Consider the following 20112-nt stretch of genomic DNA (forward strand, 5'->3'; position numbering starts at 1 on the left):
TCCTGCATCAGCGGAGAGCAAACCTGTCACCGCCACCCCCTCCCCGACAGATTCTCTTATCCCCTCATTTCACCATTTCCAGGATGCATCCTTCCTACCAACATTTTTATTTCAGGGAGTTTGACACCGAACCTTGGAGAAAGGCAGTGTGTTTGTTGTGGATTAGAAAGCCAATGTCCTAAGAAGTTCTCAGACTTGCCCAAAGGTCACAGGGCCTGTCAGTGACTGTACAATTCAGAGCAATGCATTTCTCTCTCCCTCTCTTTTATTAGCCGAAGAGAATGAGCACTGGAAGGGACTTTTCACTGTGGACTCCAGAGCCTTTAGGAGGTCGTGCCTAGCTGGCCAGCATAGGTCATGGGAGTAGAGCGGGGGGTGGAGCTGGGAGGCTTTGAAGGTGATAAATATTCAGCCTTGGTTTTAACCTGCTCTCTGCATCAGTCTGTCATGACATAAAGTACCTCTACTTCACATTCCTTCTGCCACAGATAGAGTTACCCCAATACACCCTCCTCACTGTGATAGACTAGACCCCTCCCCGAAATTGCCAGCAAAATAAGTCTTTCCTCCCTTAGATTCTTCTGTCACAGGAACACAAAACTAATGCAGAGCAATAAACATCCATGTTTATCTACTATCTCACGGCAAGAGGATGTCCCCCCAACAGTTGACAATGTGAATGAGCTGCAACATGACAACTGGTTCACTTCCAACCTCAAAACCACACGCAAGAACTTCTTGTAACCTCCTCTGGTTGAGATACCTCAGGAAGGTAATTCTTAGATTTATGATTTAGTTTTAGATTTATATAGATTTAGATTTATATAGATTTAGATTTATATAGATTTAGATTTATAAGGCCATCCATCAAATGAAAGATATATATATATATATATATATATATATATATATATATATGCCCTCCTCACTGTGATGGGCTGAACCTCTCCCCCAAATTGCCAGCAATATATATATATATATATATATATATATATATATATATATATATATGGTATGTGTGATTCTGTGTGGTGTGTGTGTGTGTGTGTGTGTGTGTGTGTGTGTGTGTGTGTGTGTGTGAATACAGACACATATGCCACAATGTACCTGTGAAGATCATAAGACAACTTTGTGGATCCTGTCCTCCCCATCTTCTCACAGATTCTGAGAATTAAACTCCAGTATTCAGGCTCGAACTCCAAGCATTTTACCCACCCAGCCATCTCACCTACCCTAAAGGATAGATTTTTGTAGTTGTTGTTGGTTGCGTTTTTGAGACAGGGTTTCTCTCAGTAGACTTAGCTATCCCAGAACCTACAGAGATTCACCTGCCTCTGCCTTCTGAGTGCTGGGATTAAAGGTAGGCCCCACCACCACCACTGATGGGAATCCCTGGCTTCTCAACAATAACCTTGCTCTAACACTCTCCGTAGGTCCTCACACAGTTGTGGTCCTCTCTTGAACATATAGTTAAGAGTAACTCCTGGCCTGCATAAAACAATGTATAGATTCACTGAGCTTTTCTGTCTCACACATCTCTGTATCTCCATACTACTGTCATGGAGATTCTTCTGTTCGGAAGGGGTTTGGAGAGACCGAGCACATTTGCAGCTGAGAGAGATGGAAGTGGTCGTTCAGACCCTGTACACCTCAAGAGGCTTAGAAACAAGACAATCATGAGATACTGTGAGTGGAAGAAACAGAAGGCCTGCATTTCTTCCATTTCTTAAAAACCCAGTTGTATTTGTACTTTCTGGCAGAATGCTACTTCCACTCCTATTTTACAAAAAAATATCAATTTATGTTATGCCTGAGTCAGTCATCGGAGGTCAAAGGTAACCTGTACCTACTCCCCCAGTTTCCTTACCTACCGGAGACCCAGAAGCCCAAGGTGTATACTCTTCTGTCCGTTCACACAGTGAAAGGTGTGTGATCAAACCTCAGTAACCTGCGATGAACAGAAGCAGAGCGAGAGCTGCGTTGCGTCATGTGTGTTTCCCTATAATGTAGCCAGGGCAATCTCAGCCCATAGCTCTTGGTAAAATATACACGTGAGGGATGGCACTCTCCCCAGAGCTGCCAGTCTTCCAGTACCCATGATCCTGAAAGTCAATTTAATATAAGGTTTTAAAGTAACTTTTCACAACTTGATGCCCAAACAAGAGAGTGCCAACTGGGCCTTTTAGCTCAAGATGTTTTGTGGTCCAGAATCTCCAAGGACCTGATACCCTTCAATCCACACAACCTTGATTCATCCATTCCTGAGAACAGATTCACTGTGTTGAGTTTGTTTCTTCCATGTAGAGGCATCAAGGCCTGCCCGTGTCCAGAAAGAGGAAGATGTCCACACTTCCTGTTTGCCATGACTCAGGGAATCAGGAAGAGCGTGTGTGAGCGTGGACCTTGTCAATACCACAACTGAGACTCAGACCCTCTTCCCAAATGTTGGTTTCAGTGGTCTCCAGCTGCCTTTTCCACCCGAAAGGAGATAAGCACTGGCACCTCATAGTACCAGTACAAAGAACAAGTGTGCCTACTCCATGCATCATTTTCTCAAAGCAGAGACAGACAGAGTGACGGGGGAGGGTAGGATATACGTCCACACCTAGACCAACTGCTATATACAGAGAGAAGGTAAATTATGGGCCAGACCCAGGTAGGTAGGGTCCTTCCTAAAGCCCATAGAGGCAGATAATATTGCCAGAGAGCAAAGGGTCAGCAGAGATCTAACGGTGGCACTGATGTCGGCTAGGTGGACACTCCCATTGCCTCTTCATGAGACCCTTTACCTCTGCTGTCCAAAGGCAGACAAAACACACAGTTAGGCTGAGAGCAAAACAACCTATAGCGGCAGGTACTTAGCATCTATTCTTCATTCTGCAATGTGTCACTTAGGAGATAAACACTGGTGTCATAAGACATATCATTGTAAAACTTCTAGCCCTCTGCTAATCTGATTTGGGGGCAGGAAACGATGCGTTCACACAGGATGAAGGTGGAGAGCGTCATCGTTCTTAAGAATCTGTTCTCTAATGAAAAGAAGGGCATGCAGTAAAATGATGCATGGGGAGGGTGAAGTAGTAAAGAGAAATACAATATGACCAAGATAAATGGCCACTTAGTCACTAGGATCTGAACAGCTGAGACATGATTTGCTGGCAAGTATGAATGAATTCAGATATGATGACGGATCATACCTAAGCTACCCACGAGCAAAGGCCATGCATGACTTTCCAGAATGCCTCAGTAATGTGAATGAGAAGGGCCCCTACTGTATAGATGTTGGCCATAGCTGTCCATGCGGAGGTTACTTGAAGCCTCTGCTGATGTCATGAATCTCAGGCTGTTTGCAGATGGCGTTACCTGTTCTCAAATGTCACAGCCCCTTGAGGCAGGTCATCACACCTCTCAGAGGCATATCGCTGCCCCTGAGGCATTCTGAGCTAATTGCCAAGGCTGAAAATAATCCCGGAAATTACACGAGGCTTTATAAATAACGGCGGGGCAAGTATCCATGACGTGCATTATGACAGGGTCTCAATGGCTCTTATCCTTTCCTCAAGTGGAGCTTGCGCATTTGTGTTACTAATGAATCTTCCTCAACTGTGCAAGTGATGCTTACATTTGACAATGACAAGAACATAAAGTGGAGGTTAATTTACTCCATGGCAAAGAGGTTCATTATTTAAGCTGACGTTGAGGACAAAACAATGTAGCTTAATAGATGACAAATAGAAATTAGTTGTGATGAATTTTGTCATTTAATTCCAGCAGGCTTTCTGAGTGCTTGCTACAAACATGGTAAGAGAAGTTATCTTCTCTGTGGGTGGGATGTGCCCACTTGGCTCTTTTAACGGTGTCATCCAATGAGCTAGAAGCTTCCCTTGGGAAATTCCACCTGAAGGAAGCCATTTCCTGTGCTTCAGAAGACTAGAGACTGAGAAGCTGGTACTGAGTCCAGTTTTGTGTGAGAACTGTTTTCTAATACCCAGTCAACAGTTTACAAGGCATGTGACTGAGCCTTGCTAGTTACTAGAAATTCATATTTAAGCCCCTATTCTTGTTTGTTTTCGTCTTCTTCTTCCACAGAGAAAAGAGTTGAGCAGTCGCAGAGAAACATGAACATAAAGTCCTAACTCTTACCAAGAAACTATTTGCAATTGAAATTTGATGGGAAAAGCAAAATCTGTATCTTCAATGGAGCGTCACTGGGCATATCAACCACACTCCAGGGCAGGCTTCATGTCCAGAAATAGTTTGCTAATGCAAAAATGGACTCCACGTTTTTTGTGTACTTTTTGTTTTGTTTGGGGACACTTTGTCTTATTGTTTTAAACTTTGTTCTTATTTTATGATTTTCTTTATTTTAAGAGAACATGAATTTTGGTAGGTAAGGAAGTGGTAAAAATCTAGGAGGAATTGAAAGATGACAAAGTGTTATTAAAATAAATTGAATGTAAAAAGTTGATAAGAAAATTTAATTGTGTATATAATTTTAGAGCTAAATAGAGCTTTCATTTGGATCCAGAACAATGAGTAACAGAATTCTGTGGTTTAGATGAGTGTCCCTTTAACTCTCACAAATTAAAGCTTTGGATTCCAGAGTAGGACTATTGGAAAAGTTGTGGATCTTCAAGGGTAAGGTCAAGTAGAAAGTTCCTAAGACTCACAAGATCCCCCAAAGGGATTTGAGAACCCCCATTCCATCCAGTTAGTTTTTTTTACTCCCTTATTCATATTTAAGCATTGAGGCCCACAACTGAGACTTCAAAATCTTGGACTAGGACTTCCAGAACCTTTACCCAAAATAAATGTTTTCTCTTTGAAACTTGAGTGTCTCAGGTATATAGTTATAGTTAATAGACAGAGAGTACTATCTGGGCATACCTGAAAGTATTACTCAACTTTTCCTTGACTCTATTAGTCATGTATAGGATGCAGATGATAATAATATCTATTCCACACTATATAAAGCAAATGGAATTTGGAGAAGTGAAACACATAGACAACTAGGAATTTGTATGAACTCCATGTTCCTCGCTAGAAGTCGATGGCTAATGAGTTGATTCGAAGTAAGTATATCTTCCTGTGTATCAAAAGATGTTTTTCTTCATGGAGTATGCCGTTCAGACCTCTGTGTGATAGGTGTGTTCCTTTTCCCATTGATGTCTGCTTTCATACATGCCTTTTCACTGAAGAACTGAACCCAGGCTCAGGAATGCTAGGTCCGATTGATTACATAATGAGGAAATAAAAGTGGAGACAGGATATACCAAGTTTCTGCATCAGTGGAGGATGTAGGAAATTCAGGAAGCAGAAGGAAACCCAGGGCATTTAAAGCACAGAAATCCAGAAGGTTGCAGAAGGAAGGAGCAAGAGCCACGGTCAAAGCTTCCCAGGCCTTGAAGGCCATGATTAAGAGTTTTAACTTAATCCAGTGGGATGACTAAATGCCATAAGATGTTCTAGCCAGAGAAAGAATACGCTTAAATTTCATTTTAAATAAATAATGCTGTAAGTGATATATAGATAAGAGATTTAGAGGCCACCATCAGTGGATGCAGCTGGACCAGACTGTTTCTACTACTGTGGCCCAGACTGAGAAAGCCATAACATAGATGAAGGGATAACAAAGAGAAATGTGGGTTTGAGAAACCACGCAGGGCAAAGTCACAGTCCTGGCATGAAACTCACACTGAGACGAAGGAGTATCAACGAAGATGCCGTGAGTCACGTGGTCTACTTTTAAAACATAAGATCATTGCCAGGGAGATGGCTCAGTGGGCAAACGGGCAAGCGTGACAATCTGAAGTCCTCAGTGGAATCTATATAAAAAGCTGCATGTGGTAGTGCCTATCTGTAGTCCCAAAACGGATACAGGAGATGCAAGGCTGAGAGAGGAGAACTGCCTGGATGCTCACTGGCCAGCCAGCCTGGGGTGTGCAGTAGCAAAAATAACAAGAGAAACGGTACCTCAAAAACAAGGCGGAAAGGTGAGAATCGACTCCTCAAAGTTGTTCTCAGACTGCCATAAAGGAATTGTAGCCAGCATACTGCACGCGCGCGCACACACACACACACACACACACACACACACGCGCGCGCGCACGCACACACGCATGCATGTACTTGAATTTGAAAATGTAGAACCCCTAGAGAGGAAATTAATTTTATCAAAACATGTATTGCAATGACTGGGCTTATAAATATGTTGTGTGACCACTGTTCACACACATACAAACATATTGTCACATCTCTAAGAGTAGAAACCTCCATGAAGTGCATTCCTGTGGCCTGACACTCACACACTGCCACTTATTTTTCTAAGCTATACAGGGTGCATGTAACCTCTATACACTTTCTTTTATCTGTCCGGTGTGTGGCCACCTCGTTTTTATTGTAATTCTGGCTTTCATTTAATTTATTAGTCCATGGCCTATGTACACATATTTTAATAATTTTGAAAGCCTCTTGTCGTCATTGAAGCTTGCCTAAGGAAAGCCTGAGATAATCAGTATTTCAGATTTTACGGCTCTGCTGTCCCCTCCCCCACCACATGCCCACACTCATATAGGTTTTGCTTTTTTTAAAAAGAGAGATTTAACAGCCATAAGGCACTTTTAAAAATAACATTCACATCTGGGCTGACCACCTGTTTGCCAAAATTTAGTTTGATGTTAATTAAAACAGGCATGTTATAAAGCTCAGGAAATGGCAGCTGACCCCTAACCATGAATGTAGTGCTATAATAATATGTAGTAAAAATAAGACATTTGGGGCTGTTGTCCAAACCACTCATGCATTAAAATTCTCACCACTGTATACTCCTTTGCAGAAGAATGAGCAAATCAACTGCAGAAGTAGTTGAACCAAAATACATAGATAGATAGATGATAGATAGATAGATAGATAGATGATAGATAGATAGATAGATAGATAGATAGATAGATAGATAGATAGATAGAGATAGATAGATAGATAGAGATAGATAGATAGATAGATAGATAGATAGATAGATAGATAGATAGATAGATAGAGAGATAGATAGATAGATAGATATTGATGATGGTGGTAATTCTAGGAAAAAGAGCTATTTGTTCATTTAACAGGTAGTTTCAAATGCCCATCCTAAGCAAGCACTATAGTCCACCTGGTGAGGAAGACTGTGTGGAGAATGGAAGACTGATTTAGCAGTTCTTGCCCAAACAGTGGTGATGTCCACATCGCTGATATTTACTGAACAGTTTGCTGTGTGTGCAGAACAAGGTGAGACATTTGGTTTGCATGACTTCACTCCATTCTTCCGTCAGCTCTGCAAGGATCAGGAGCTCTGCTGAGATCCATGTAACAGACAAGGCAAAGAAAGTGTGTAAGAACCAGTTCACCGCCCTGTGTGGTCCAGTGGCTGAGCGAGACTTGAATGCCAGCTATCTGGGTGTGTCATCGGGGCTCTCCATGAATGACTACAGTGCCTTGCCCTTCTTCCCACTTGGTCCCCGCTCCATTCGAGAACTCGGGCCATGCTGCTTAGAACCAGCCATAAAGGTTTTTCCAGGGTTTGTACTGCCTCCCATCCTACCCCTGTGTTACTTACTACCCCTGTGGCTCCAGAGAGCTCCCCCTTCCCACTCACTTTCCTATCAGCCTCACTTGTTTGAAACTACTCCTAATTGCCTTTGACAAGCTGACATTTGACAATTTCGCCTTTGTTCTGCTTCTCATATGATCCAGCTCCCTGCCCTTACCTCTGAATCGCAAGTGTTCTTTTTTTCTCCTTGTTCTTCAAATTTTTCATTTTATATACGGGGAGAAACTGGGATTTCCCTGATTATTTTCTCCTTTACTCACCTCTGGACCCATCCTTGAATTTGGGGACGTATATATGTGGGGTGCAGTTTACACAGTATATATAGTACCACAACGAACATTAGGCTGCGTACTCATGGTCTTTAAAGAAAATCTTCAACTGGGCCCATCAACATTTCCTCATGTGGGGGGGGGGGGTTCCTCATAAGGCCCCACCCCTCAATGAGGTAAAGTCTATGATAGCATCTATTTTAAATTATAAATTACATAAAGGGCCAAATTGGTATGGCTAAGTTCAAACCACAACACTAAGTTAACACAGGAAATCTCCATATTCGCTTTTAATATGTGCAGTTTCTTTAAGAAATAGAAAGCAAGACCCTCTGAAATGCAACTGTGTCATAGCTCCTGAAAGCTGTTATACTTGATGAGCAAGACTTACAGAATCTGCTGGATACCCAATATATGAGATCTAGCACATTCTTGGCCAAAGGGCTGAAGAGATTTTGTCTATGCTCCCAGCAGACTGGTGTGGGATTAAAACACCCAAAGATGTGCTCCCCCTTCTATACTTACTATATGGGACTGGACAGGTCTTTAAACCCGATTCTGCCTTGGTTCAATATAGCCTTGGTAAAAAGAAGATCTCATCTTATGAGCTTCTCACTAAACAATGAAGAAATTGAGTGACTGAGTGAGATTTTACACATTAAAAGCTTAACCTAGCAAGAACTCGATGAATGACACTGGGTACTAACATCAATTCCTTAATGTTGGGATCATTTTATTAAGAATTATTTGTGTGTGTGTGTGTGTGTGTGTGTGTGTGTGTGAGAGAGAGAGAGAGAGAGAGAGAGAGAGAGAGAGAGAGAGAGGCTAGAAGAGGACATTGGATTCCCAGGAACTTGAGTTACAGGCAGTTGTGAACTTCCTTGTGTGAGAGACACTGAGCCTGTGTCCTCTGCAAGAGCAGTAAGTGTTCTTAACCTTTGGCTGACCTCTCCAGCCCTACCACTGGTTTTTAGACAGTTTTTTTCTCCACAGATACTAATCATGGTTGTTACAAAAGTACATCTGAGGAGGAACCCAGGTACCCCTCCCTCTTCAGCAGCATCTGTAACAGTAGCCTCTCGTCAGCAGCCACACCAGCAAATACCATCCTAGCTCAGCTGTCCTTTGCCCTGTTATACAGTTCCTCACTTTGCCTCAAATGGTGATTGGTCTTCCTGTGAATTGGTCTCATCAAATCCAGATCACTTTCCAATTTTCCAGATTAAAAATGAGCACCTGGGCAAAGTCCACCCTGACTCTCCAAGACAGCCACAAACATTCATTCCTTGTACCAGTGTTGTAGACTCCATTCCCTAATAGACCGAGGAGAAACTGGGAAAGCTATTTTAGTTTACTTTGCCTTTCCTGTAATCTCAACACCAGGCATAAGCTCATGCATCACTGGGTCCTACTTAGGAGACTTTAACACCAAAGAGCTGAAGCTTCACCCTGAAAACAGTGACTTAAATATTAATTAAGTAGATGAGCAAATACAACTGGATGCACAAAAGGCAAGATGGGGCTTGGGGCTCATTTGAGGGCTCAGCATCCATGTTCCCATCACCTCCCCATAGTCATCCTTAGCTGCTCTCATCTCTCTAGAGACTCTGGCCACAAGATGGCTGCCACAGCACCAACTCTCTCACCCAGCAGTAGCGGCAACAAAGAGTGAAGAAACCGTCTGTCTCTCCTATGCTTTCTTTAGAAGCCTAGAAACCTTTCCCAGAAGCCCCATCAGACTTCTGATTCTCCATTTCCCAGGACTGTGGTTTTATGCTCATTCTCAAACCAATCATTCACAAGGGAAATGAGATTACCACAATTACGTCAGGCTAGGGATCAGCAAACATTCTCTGTAAGGGGCCAGATAATAAATATCTAAGGCACGGCAGACCAGACTGTCGCCACTGCACAGCTCACTGTGTCCATGCAGGGTAAAAGCACTCAAAGACGGTAAGTAAATGAATGATGTAGTTGTGTCCCAGCAAAACTATTCATGGATTCCCAAATTTGAATTTTATATAATATTCGCATGTCATCAACTGTTCTTTCTCTGAATGCTTTCTAACACTTAAAATTGGTTAAAACCATCCTTAACTCAAGAGACTATACAAATATAGGCAATAAGTTTGATTTGGCTCAAAGGCTACAGTTTGTTGAGCCTTGGTTAACAGTATCTGTGGCCAATGCATACACAAGTGCCATCAAACACAACTTCCGAAGAGCGCAATACATTCTTAAAAATCAAAGGGATATATGACTAAAGAGAATCCAAGCGTATTTCTCCCCCGACTCAGCCCTCCCAGATGGGATACCATGTATACAAATGTGCTGTATGTCCAAGGATGACCTTGAGCTCCTCACAGCCATGTTTCTATTTCCTCAGAGCTGGGGTGCAAGCTCAGCCCGTCATACTCAGTTTCCTTGACACCAGGGTATCGAACCTGGGACTTCATGCATGCTCAGAAAGCACTCTCTCAACTGAGATGCATCCCGCCCTAGAGCACAGTTGTTATCCGGGAGGAGTTTGTGGAAGATCTGTGTGTATGATTTCCTGAAACGTATGTTTAAAAGAACAGCTTTGCCTAATGATGATGGATTTAGCAGAACTAGACAAACAAAAGTTGCTGTGTACAGCAACTTAAATTGTGAAATGAGAGATAAGTGATGTTTTGTGTGTTTACGTGTGTGGGGGGATACAGAACTGCGACCTCCTCAGAACTGGAGTCGTAACGGGGGTGCTTTCCGCACCAGGAGGAGACGAGAGAGATTATATCAGGGGCACTTTTCATGCTCACATCTTCTGACTTTGCAATCTTCCAAACATTATTTTGCATGTATCCTGCTGTAGACAAAGAGATAATTACAGAGTAACTGCTTGCACTCAGTGCAAATTAATCAAATGTAAATTAAATAAACTGTAAATACAAGATACTCCTCAGCTGATAACGGCAAGTGAATCACCGCCATTATAGACTCATTTTTGCGAAATTACATCTAATCATAGTATTTTAAGATAGTGTTTGGCAAAACATCTCTAAATCTGTCAACAAAAGCAGCGATTACTTCTCTGCAGTGAATACCTTTGGCAACAAACACCCATTGTTCGGGAGAGATTTACTGAAGATTCTTCCAGAAGGCAGGGGTACATTCTAATGACCTCCGGATGGTGCCTTGACCTGTGTGCTCAGAGTCAATAAAATTCATTTCAGAGTCATTTACTGCCATCATTTTTAAAACTATAAAGCTAAGGTGTGAAAAGTCTGAAGAAACCCCCAAGTAGAAATTATTCTAGGTAATTAGAGTTTCGTGGCTTGATCAACATTTTAACCTTGATCATCAATTTCTGCTCTAATAGAGACCAGACTTTTCCATGTGGTCCATAAGGCTTTTGGGTCTCCATTAAGACCGCCATTCTTTTTAAAATTTAATATGTGCGTGAGTGCCCTACCTACATGTATGCCTACGCATCACACACATTCTGGCCCCTGCCGAGACCAGAAAAGAACAACAGATCTCTGAGACTGGAATTAAGGACGGTCATGAGCAGGCAGGTGGTAGCCAGGAACTGGATTTCGGTTTTCTGGAAAGCACCCAGTGCTCTTAACCACCGAGCCATCTCTCCAGTCCCAGAACCTACATTACTCTTGCTCTACCAATCTGATCTTTTAATTCCTCAAGTACAAGGTATCTCAGTCCTTTTTCCTGGCTGCTGCTTCCCTCTTCAGATCTCATTACCCCTCAGGGTAGCTTTCTAGACTTGACTGGGGTTGGGAATCAGCAAACACTCTTGTATGAATAGAGTACCTCTTTTCAGTGTTTATAATCCAAGTGCATTTCCATATGTAGGGAGAGTCCTGAGTGAGTGAAGTCCCAAGCCTATGAGTGCTATTGACATGGGCACTGTCATGTCAGACTGCAATGTCTTTGACAATGGAAAGCACAGAGCCTTCCTGGGCCTGGCTCAGGTTAATGGCAAAGCATTCCCTGCTGGTCCAAGTTTGAAGGTGATGAAGTGTACTACTTTCTGCCTCCTTCAGGCTAACTCTGCACCCCTATGATTACAGCTTGAAGACTTCTTTCCTACAGCGAATGCTCCTACAGAGCTGCTAAATCTGCCTCCTTGATTCAGCTGTGTGCAATAGCCCTGCCTTCCTGTTCAACTGTATTTAATAAACATGCTGAGCTCCTGTCTTCTGTGTCTTCCTATCAGAGAGCCCAGACCACCTAATCCCAGATTTTCTGTGCATGAGACCATGTGTCTGTCTTTTTATTATTCCCTTACTACCCCTGTTAAGTCAAACCCCTGGATTCATACAAGAATTCTATATCCACATATATGTGTTACTCCCTTCAGGGTTGAGGGCACCACTCCATTTGGGTCATTATGGCAAACTGCTCAAGAGGTGAGATCATACAGAAATTTATATGCCTAGGTAAAAACTTTGAACTCTGTCCTGAAGGAACTGGAAAGAGGCTATTGGAGATGTTTGCCATGTTCACATATCAAAAAGAACATTCTGGAAACCTCATCAGGAGACAAGAGGGGAGATGGCAAGAGACCCACAATCTCTATTCTAGGATTTCTAAAAAGAGGTTGCCAGATGAAAGAGGACAACTGCTTAACCCATAGTCATCAATACTGGAGACAGGGAATTGCAGTTACTTCAGGAAACCATTTAGAAGTAGAACTTCATGCCATGGGTTACCAAGTACATAGCAAAGTCAAGGGGTTAGAACACAGTAAAGGGAAAGTCGATTTCTGGCTTGTGCAGCTAGGCAAATGATAGTGCTATCCCCCTGAGCAAGGGTAAGGAAGAGCAGCATGTTAAGGCCACAAGAAAGCAATAGGTAATGCCACGCGGACACGTGGTTTTGAAGGAGCCCTCAAAAACATTGAAGAGATGACTATGGTGGTTTGGTCCAGGGAGTGGCACTATTAGGAGGTGTGGCCTAGCTAGAGTAGGTGTGGCCTTGTTGGATGAAGTATGTCATTTTGGGGGTGGGCTTTGAGACTCTCTTCCTAGCTGCCTGGAAGACAAGTTTTCTCCTCATTGCCGTCGGAACAAGACGTAGAACTCTCAGTTCCTTTTCCAGCACCATGCCTGCCTGGATGCTGCAATGCTTCCCACCTTGATAATCATGGACTAAACCTCTGAACCCATAAGCCGACCCCAATTAAATTAATGCCATTCTTTATAAGAGTTGCCTTGATCATGGGGTCTCTTCACAGCAATGGAAATTCTAACTAAGACAATGACCAATGGACATCTGTATCTACGTGTAAGATACAGATGAGTAAAGCACACATTAAAAGTAAAAAGCTGAGAGCCAGTGGGTCAGAACTAACATTAAATGAGAGAAAGAGCCGCAGAAGACAGCCAGACCGTGAGAAAATACGAAACAGGGCCAAAGTCGCAGGACACGGATGTTATCTGACAACCGAATCTCATTCCTGTGCCACAATAGCATTTGCTAGGACTCACAAATCCACAGGTTTGTTACAGGGGCAACCTAGGGCTGCAGGTCTATGTACGAACTGTGGCTGCTCTAACTCAGCTGTTATCCCTGTGGGACTAACAAGTTCCCTGGAGCACATTCTTTTCCCAGGAAAGGCAAACCTTTGAAAGAACACATAGGAGCCTGAGGTACCATTTGGATTCTGTCCTCTAACACTTCTGATCACATTCCTCCAACACAGTCATAGAGGCTAGGCCAACGCTGGGAAAGAAGTGCTCAACGGGCACGAGAACTGTGGCTAAAGCTGGAGCTATTTCATAAGAAACATGATCTTGTCCGTGAGTAAGGACTAGCATTGGTTACTCAAGCAAAACGATGCTACTATAGGCTTTCAAACCTGCTCGGTGGGCCCTTCTTTTGGGAAGACACAAGATCAGCCATTAGAAGTTATATCCTACCTAGAAACCAAGGCATTGCCAAGGCAGGAGATGGTGGTCTCATGGCTAGTGGGCACTAGGTGAGTAACAGGACCAAGTTTTCATAGTATCAAGGGACAGTCTTGCTCACTCACAAAAATGGGAATTTGTTGTATGACTACCTTGTCAGTATGGGGCAGACATAGGAGATAGACTTGCATCTAGAGGCTGAATACAGATTTCACACAGGCAAGGTTTGTGGTTTCTTTCACCTGATGGACACCGTCTGTCCATCAACAATGCTTCTCCTTAGAGTGTTGGCTGCACCCTAAATTCAGTTTGCATATAACTGTGAACGGCTATCACTCCGACTGGGGAGCATGCTTCTGACACTGCTTGCAGCTGCCTGGGGCTCACCAACTTTTCAGTTCACACTTGCCAAGGACACACTTGGATTTTCCCCCTTTAGTCCTGGAGAGTTTGCATACATGGCCATTGCTAATCAGACCAATTATGACCAACCAGAGCAAGCTGGTGATACAAGGAATAAGGAAGTTTTCCTTAGGGAGTATTATGGGTAAGGAGTTATCAGTTGAACTTTCTAGTAAGAGGAGGTACCCAGAGCCATGGAATTAGGGTTCAAATGAGAACCCTCTAAGTAGTGGCAGAGTCACCTAACTTCATCCTGAATGAAGCATTGGGGTATTGCAGCTAAACTTCTGACTACTACTCAACTACAGATTCAGAGAGAGCCAGAGCATGTTATATAATATGGTATTTCTTAAACATTTCTCAGTTCAAACTCCAGGAAGATTTGCTCCAAAGCCCCTGAAATGAGACTTTAAAAAAAAAGGACCTGGATACAAAATTGTAACACAGGGGGCTAGGAACAAAGAACTAAAACTTTCCATTGTTTGGAGGCTCCTTCTAAGGAATAAGATGTTGGTAATGAGTAGGTCCTCTCCTACTGTTCTTGTGAGGGGAGCACTAGAGAAGAGGGATGGAGGTCCATGAGCATTGGTGGTACCACAGAAAGACTAAGGCTGCCAGGGTGATCACACTCATCCTTCCACCATTGTCAACGAGTAGAGACATGTGCCTGGACTAACTTAAGCTGAGAGTTTCTGGGTACATCACAGTGTCCTAAAGGGCACTGCTTGTTGCTCTCCAATTTCATTTTCCAAGACCTTACTTCCCTCCACGTACAGAGGGAATCAACACTTGTGGTACCTAATAGTGTGGTTATTACTGTTCTTTCCATGAAATTGGTGAAGCCTTTTCAGCCATCATTGGCCAGATGGGCTTCTCTCTTTATGAAGTTACCCAATAAATACTGCATTCTAAACCCAGATTATCCCTATCCTAGCATGAAATAATTTTGCATTATCTATTCTTGGTCTAACCTGGGTGAAATCTGAAAGTGATGGCACCTCACAATATAGACTATTCTAGGGGGGGCGGGGAGAGCAATACAGGCCAGGATATAGTAAAATATCACACAAGATTTAAAACAACAGTTCAAAGATGGCAATGGTGAATTAGCTAGACTTGGGGAGCTGTAATGGGGCCAGAGGTGCATAGGGAGAAATGAAACTTAGTTAACCCCAAAGAACACAGCCTACGCAGAAAGTACCTCACTCTGTTTTTACCCTCAAAATAATGCGAAGGAAAGGGTATAAATAATGACTGACTTTAATGTGTGGATAAACATACAACACAGCTGTTACTTGAAAAGAGAGGAAGGAGGTGTTAGCAAATCAAACCATGAGGTGTCACAAATTCAAGGGGCTTGGAAATCACCACACTCTTGGCCCCTTCAGTTTTGGAGAGATTTATGTGCCTTATGGGCATCCAAGCATTGGCAGCTCAAACACCCCACCTCACCCCCCCCCGCACTGTATTCAGGCTTCATTTAAAGGACCCATAGGTCAGACCAAAATACAACAGGGCTTTATATGCCAATTTTTCTTGACTCTCTGTAGGTCAGGGGAAGTTAAGCTCATGTAATTAGGGGATAAAGACAGCGGCTGGGAGTGGGGGGGATGGGAGAATGATGAAAGTTCCAGAGTTTAAAGGCTCAGGAGGAAACCAGAGGCAAAATTGATAAAGTCAAATCTCTTCTGAAACATGTGTTTTCTGTGTGAAAGACGTATGTCTTGCAGGGCCACTTGTACTCCCAACTGGGGCAAAAATAATATGAATAGGTCAGGATTGTAAGGTCATTGCTGTCCTCTTTTCTATAGACAAATCTGGGGTCAAGTATCTTCATTCCAGTGTCTACAATAACTGTATCTCAATTGTAATTTTTTTAAGGGAGTCTCGCTACATAGCCCTGACTGGCCTGGAATTCATACTGTAGACTGGGCACAGCTGGAACGCACAGAGCTCCACCTGCTTCAGCCTCCTGATTGCTGGGATTAAAAGCATGGACCACCCTACCCAACCTGCGCTGAATTCATTTTATTTAGCAACTGATAGTCCGGGCAACATGTTAACATTTTAACCGGAATCCTCGCTTAAGATATGGTTGAACTGTTTGTAATAATGGCAGAGCACAAAGAAGACTTTCAGCGTGTAATCTTCAGAAAGCCGTTCCCACAGGCAGTGTAAAAAAAAAAAAAAAACAGCGAACAGCAGGAACCGCCAAAACTGAGGGAATTAGTGGAGGAAGGCCCTGTGGATCTCAGAACGCAAAAAGAAGTTCACAGAGTCCCGATATTAATCAGTAGCACTCAGACTGAGAGCGAGCTCTGAGAGCCAGTCTGCTACACTCTACTCCAAACTCTGTGGAGAGCTTCTGACCATTCAGTATCATCCTGACATCCAGGAGCAGTGCCTGCATCCATGACTCTTCAGGAATTATTACCAAACCTCCCACCAAAAAAGTGTTCTTATGGCCAATTGCATGAGATGCTAACACAGGGTTCATAGTCAGGATTTGCTGGTATTAATCTTTAGAGCACTGGGGTATGTTTTTTCTGTCTCAGTCTTTTCATTATCTAGCCAGACATTAATCCTCTCCCTCCTTCCTCTCTTCCCTCCCTCTTCCCTTTCTTCTCCCTACCGTCTTTGCTTCTTTCGTATCTATGAAGAGACTTGTGTAAGTATGTGCTATGTGCTGAGCTTGGGTGTCTTTGTTTGCAGAAGAATGAGAAATTCAAAAGAAACTAGACAGGATCACTCACTACACGTACATCTGATACTCTAGAGAAGAAAAGCAAATAGCAAATAAGTTTGAAAGGAGAAAAAATTGTGTGTGAAAGAAAAGGAGTCTGAAAGGAGCGGGGCTGCTTTGAGGAGGTGGGGAGATGTGTTTCAAGGGAGCATGGACCATTGTGCTAACTCAAATGGGGACTCTTAGCGTCAATCATATTTACCGAATCATATTCTGTTATGAATGACCCCTGTTGGTATAGGTTACTCTGCAGTATATCCAACTTCTACCCATTCACTGTGCATGACAGAATCATCTCCAATCATGGCCATCAAAATCATCTCTAAATACTGCCAAATGCCACAAGGATTAAAAAACAAGCCATCCCTAGTCAAGAATCATCGTGACCAGCATGGACAAATCTCATTGTGGAGTTGAGACAGCGGTGCTTACAAGGGAAGCAGGGCAGTGTGAATAGAGTGGATAAACAGAGTGTATGGTACAGTAGGAGTTGATGGTTGGCACAAAGCCAGACAGGGCCTTCCAGCTCCTGGTAGAGATGACATTTACGTCATAAAGGCCACCCAACATAGAAATTTCTCATCCCAGAGAATAAAAGGACAAATGCACAAACCCAAATCTTACATTTCTCCTCCTAACCAAGACTGACTCGCATTTCACAGTGTGGGGATTCTTCTGAGCCCATTTTCCCATGGCTTCCACAACATCAGAGAAAAATCATCAATGTTGCCTGGAAAAAGAAAAAAAGAAAGAAAAGGTAATAAAATCTCCAATCCAATGACAGTTTAGCAGGTCAAAGATTCTCAACCTTTTTCCCAAGGGTTTGCATGGAACATCAGCTTTTTTTTTTTTTTTTTTTTTTTGGTTCTCTTTTTCGGAGCTGGGGACCGAACCCAGGGCCTTGCGCTTCCTAGGTAAGCGCTCTACCACTGAGCTAAATCCCCAGCCCCGGAACATCAGCTTTGATGCGGCAGGTAACATATTGGTCCTTGTGACTTTGGACAAAACGTGACTGCCAGCATCAAGATTCAACCCCACAGTTGATCTATGTGCAGCTTACATGTTGTTTCTAAGCTCCAAATTGCTAACATAAGATTGTCTTCAGAGGAGTTTATTCTGAAGATCACCTCTTTCCTTTGTCCCACACAGAGATAGAATTAAGGACCACATTCCTCTTGATCATGGAAATAGACACCCTCACATGGCAAACAGAGTAGACTTTCTCGCTGAGTTGGTTTATATCTGGGGAAAATGGTGCTGAAAGCTGGAAGACTGATACTTCACCACCTTCCAAATTCTAGCTGCACAAAGGGAACTCCAAGACTACTTAAGCTTGATTAATGGACATGCAAGGTAAGAAATGGACGGTATGTCAAAAAGAATAAAACCCGACTTTAGAGCAGTGTATAATTGGGACGGGAACCACAGACTTCAATTCGTACAACGAAAGTTAAAAGATAGAAAATTAAATAAGGAAAGGAAAGGCAAAGGAAGGGGAGGTTAGAAAAAGAGAAGGAGGGGAAGGAAGGGCACGGGAGGGGGAGGGGAAGGAAGGGGAGGAGAGAGAAAAGAAGGAGGGGAGGGAAGGGCACTGGAGGGGAAGGAAGGGGAGGGGGGAACAAGTGGAGGACAGGGGAGAGGAACAGGATGAGAGAGGAAGAGAAAGTGGGGAAGGGGGAGGGAATGAAAGTGGAAAGGGGAGGAGGAGGGGAGGAAAGGGAATGGAGGGAAGGAAGGGGAGAGGGAAAGAGGAAAGGGGAAGGGAGAAAGTAAATGGAGGGGAGGAGAGAAGGAACACAATGGGAGAGGAGAGAGAGGAAAAGAAGGGAAGTGGAGAGTGAGGAGGGGAGGAAAGGGGAGGGAGAAGGAAAAAGGGAGACCTCAAAGCCCAGGAGAGTTGGTGTGGATATGCAGTGCTGACTGGGTCCCCTTTCTGCTCAAACCATTAGGGACGCTACACAATGTAGGCAGAAAAGCTTTGAGGTTTGGAAATGGTCTTCCTCGATTGTCCACGAGTCACAAACCGTCTGGATTTGGCAAATTGCCTTGTTGGGCCTTAGCTCCCTGGCCTGCTGAATGGACGTGATAGTGACAAGCACATAACTCACAGAGCAGGCAAAATGCCGTGATGTGAACAATTATAAAAAAAAAAAAAAAGAAAAGACAATCGCAAAGTCTAAAACTTTGAGGTCGTAGAGACAGCTCAGTCAGTCAGGTGCATGTTCTGCAGACATGGAGCCCTGTGTTTGATTCCAAAATCCATGTGATTCCAAAATCCATGTTTAAAAAAAGAAAACATGTCAGGCATAGTGGCATGTTCTTATATTCCCAGAACTTAGGAGGTGGAAACAGGTGGATCCCCATAGCACATTGGCCACTGGAGTATAAGAACCATAATATTACAGACCCTTCGAGTCCCCCCTCATAGAACAGTAGCTGGCCCTAATCTGACATTCGGCAAATAGTAGCTGAATAAATAGAAAAAGAATACTCACCCCCGAATAATTCACCTTACTGTTGACAACGTTTATGAAGCACAAGGCTGTGCCAACCACTCTTCTGCATGGTCGCACACATTTTGCAACCAAATTGAATGGAACAAACTCAGAAAAAGCGATGGGTTTTTTTTTCTTTTTCTTTTTTTAAAAGCACATAAAGCCACAAAGCTGCTAAGTCTGGAGCAGCGTGTGAGCCTCTGTGCACATGTTCTGGGTACTTACTGAGCCCTTACTACAGTGTGATGCTCTCCTGGGCAATGGGAAGATGACGGAAATCAGACATAGGGCATCTCTGTTGTCTGGGTAGACACATAATTGGGCGGTGAGACAATGACAACCACCAGTAGACACGTGTCTCCCTAAGTCTAAAATCCGGGTTCCTTGCTAGGTTGTGCACCGCTCCCCCATCTCCACCCCAGGTATCCTTTACTTTTGGACAATAAGCACCAAAGGAGAGAAATGTAAAGAGGTGCACCCAAACTAAAGCTAAATAGCTCCAGTAAACCAGAGAAAAGAAAGCCAGATAGAAGAGTTCGCCCAGAACACTAAAAATGTCCTGTTACAAAGCCTAAATTGGAAATATTTGCATTTGGCTTCAGTGCCCTGTAGGCCCCCAGGCAGGCAGCTCGTGGACCTTCCGCAACACAGACCCAACTCCAGTCAGGGCCCAGTCATGAAAACCAGTTCTCTACCAGAAGGCCTGAGG

At 43.4% G+C, this 20112-nt stretch overlaps 1 long non-coding RNA gene across 1 annotated transcript in view; it reads right to left on the minus strand.

The window, feature by feature from the left end:
* The window catches only part of LOC134480681 (uncharacterized), a 43198-nt gene extending 23379 nt beyond the window's left edge, over window positions 1–19819 (minus strand). The window contains exon 1 of the long non-coding RNA XR_010055336.1: window positions 17533–19819. This is a non-coding gene — a long non-coding RNA (uncharacterized LOC134480681). The remainder of the gene's footprint in view (window positions 1–17532) is intronic.
* Between the last annotated feature and the right edge of the window lie 293 nt (window positions 19820–20112).

The sequence above is a fragment of the Rattus norvegicus genome, chromosome 10, assembly GCF_036323735.1.
Source record: "Rattus norvegicus strain BN/NHsdMcwi chromosome 10, GRCr8, whole genome shotgun sequence".
Taxonomy (NCBI): Eukaryota; Metazoa; Chordata; class Mammalia; order Rodentia; family Muridae; genus Rattus; species Rattus norvegicus.